At 29.2% G+C, this 2,428-nt stretch overlaps 1 long non-coding RNA gene across 1 annotated transcript; it reads left to right on the top strand.

Moving 5' to 3' along the window:
- Window positions 1-762: 762 nt before the first annotated feature.
- Window positions 763-2,427, top strand: LOC122577467. Its single transcript, XR_006320322.1, has 5 exons — window positions 763-914; window positions 1,616-1,743; window positions 1,887-1,994; window positions 2,054-2,140; window positions 2,305-2,427. It is a non-coding gene; the product is annotated as an uncharacterized LOC122577467 (long non-coding RNA).
- The last annotated feature ends 1 nt before the right edge of the window (window position 2,428 follows it).

Genomic DNA, 2,428 nt, shown 5'->3' with positions numbered 1-2,428 from the left:
ACGTGCGGAGTGCGGGGTTCAAATTTCCGAAGGAAATTTGACTGATCGTGCCCCTGTTTTGTTTGTAAAACTTGTCACCACCAAAAAAAAATTTCCATACTTTATTAATTCATCAATCGTGAATTTAATTTATTTTCATTTCTGATGGCTGAACTCTATTAATTTTTATTATCCCCATTATTATATAATAATGCTGTATTATTTTGCATTAGTTATTATTCATTTTCTTGTTACAATCTTCCATTTGTTTTATTGTCATTTTATTAAATATTCATTGCTTCATTGAAAATATAATTTATTTTGCAATATGTAAAAGTTACTACATTCACGTGTTGATCCAAAATGGCCGTTTGCAAATGTCTCTAGTATGTTGTGACTTTTATTAATATTGAATTTATTATTTATCTGTCAATTATTTATAATTTATTTTAGTAGATGAAGTGTAATCGAATTGAGATTATTTTATATTAATTATAGTTTATATAATTATTGTACGTACTACTTCATGTTCGTGACAATCCAAAATAGCCGTTTGTAAATGTCCCTAGTATATAGTTTATTAATATTAGACTTATTATTTATCTGTTGACTGCTTCTAATTTATTTTAGTTAATGGAGTGTAATTGAGTTGAAGTTAACATTATTTGGTGTGAATTATGGTGTATATTATTATTGTGTGTATTTCATTGCGCATGCGTAAAAGCTACATTATGTTTGTGACAATCCAAAATAGCCGCTTGTGAATGTTTCTAGTAAGGATATGATGATGTGTCGTTTAATTTTGTTTAATACGGAAATACTTATTTTTTCTCTATTTTAGTGCAGTTGGAATTTGAAACAACAATAATATTGGTTTTGTGTTCGTTATAATGTGTATGTTTACAGTGTGTTACACTTCAATGTGAATAGCAAGTGTAGTGTATTCTATTTAGTACTAAGATAATTATTTATCTGTTGTTTGTTCCTAATTCTATTCTAGTGCAATTGAAAGTTCTAATAGCAATAATATTCCTTTTGTGTTAGTTGCGATGTGTATACATATATATACTCTGTGTTATTTTAATGTAATAGCATTGTTGTTGAAACGTATAATTTGTTATTGGTGCTGTTTTTGTGCTTCGTTTCGAGTAGTTATATTTATAGAGTGTTTGCTTAGTTAATTTTAATTTAATGTATGTATAGTGTATTATCACCCGTCACTACTGCGTAACATAACCTTATTTCTTTACACCAGACTTAATACAATAGTACCATAATAGCTTGGTACGATATAATAATCCTTTATTCTAATTCTGTCTGTCATTAATACTCGATTAACTTTAATTAATTTCTAACCTATTTCTACATTCTGCGTAACATAACTTTATCTGTTTATACCAAACTTAGTATGATAGTACTATAACAGCTTGGGGCAATACAACAATCTCTTATCTTAATTACGTCTTTCGTTAATACTCGGTTGACTTACCTGAATTAAATCTTAACTTATTTCTACACTGTCGGCCTATTTCTGTTTCTCACTTATGAAGTTGTCGTTGTCTTGTGCTTGTTGGTTTTACCTATAATTTTGGAGCTAATCTATATATTGTTAATAAGAAGTCATTATTGTTTATAGTTTCTACAATTCTATTCTTCAATGCTGCGTCGCTCGCTTGGAATGCTTACACGACACGTGTTGGTATCATCTAATTCTTCGTTACATTGTCAACGCTTATTATAATTACCTTTACTTATCCTAGAACTGTAAGTATATGTAAAAAGAAAACGCTCCATTTTGTAAGTATTCGCATAGTAAAATAGTCTGTCCTTTTCTTATTTGCTAAAACCGCTTCGTTAACATTGAGTTATTTTATGGTAATGTCACTAATTCTTTCTTGGTTTTTCAGTTTCCTGTTGGTCATTGGTAATATCTGCTTCAACACTCCATAAGTATTTACTTAAATTTGGTAGTAAGCTTCTTATAACTGTGTTGACTTTTGCGTATACCCTTTGATGTGAGTAACAAACTTCTTTACTATTATCAATTTCTTTACAACGTTTTTCTCCTTTTTAGGTTATGATTGCTTACCTCAGTATTTATTACCTTCGGTATTCTTGTACCTGTGAGTAGAATGGTCTCAAAATTTTCCATCGGCCAACCGTAAGTCTCGTTATCTTGTAATAATTGTTGTCAGGCATCAATTATTGACCGTTATTCTTGCTTCTTTTAGTTTAATTGTAATATTATCGTAGATTTTTAATAATATTATTTTCTTTCATATATATATCTCAAGCAATTGAGGTTAGTTTATCTATTCGTTTCAGCTGACAGTCGTATACTATGTTCTACGAAATGGATCCATAACCTGTCTTTGTACATACACTTCCTTTTACGATGATTAATTGTTCACAAGGTACCTTTCACTTTCACTGCTTTTAATTATTTTAT

This window comes from Bombus pyrosoma, unplaced genomic scaffold, assembly GCF_014825855.1.
Source record: "Bombus pyrosoma isolate SC7728 unplaced genomic scaffold, ASM1482585v1 HiC_scaffold_4713, whole genome shotgun sequence".
NCBI lineage: Eukaryota > Metazoa > Arthropoda > Insecta > Hymenoptera > Apidae > Bombus > Bombus pyrosoma.
This window is presented reverse-complemented; position numbering and strand designations above follow the sequence as displayed.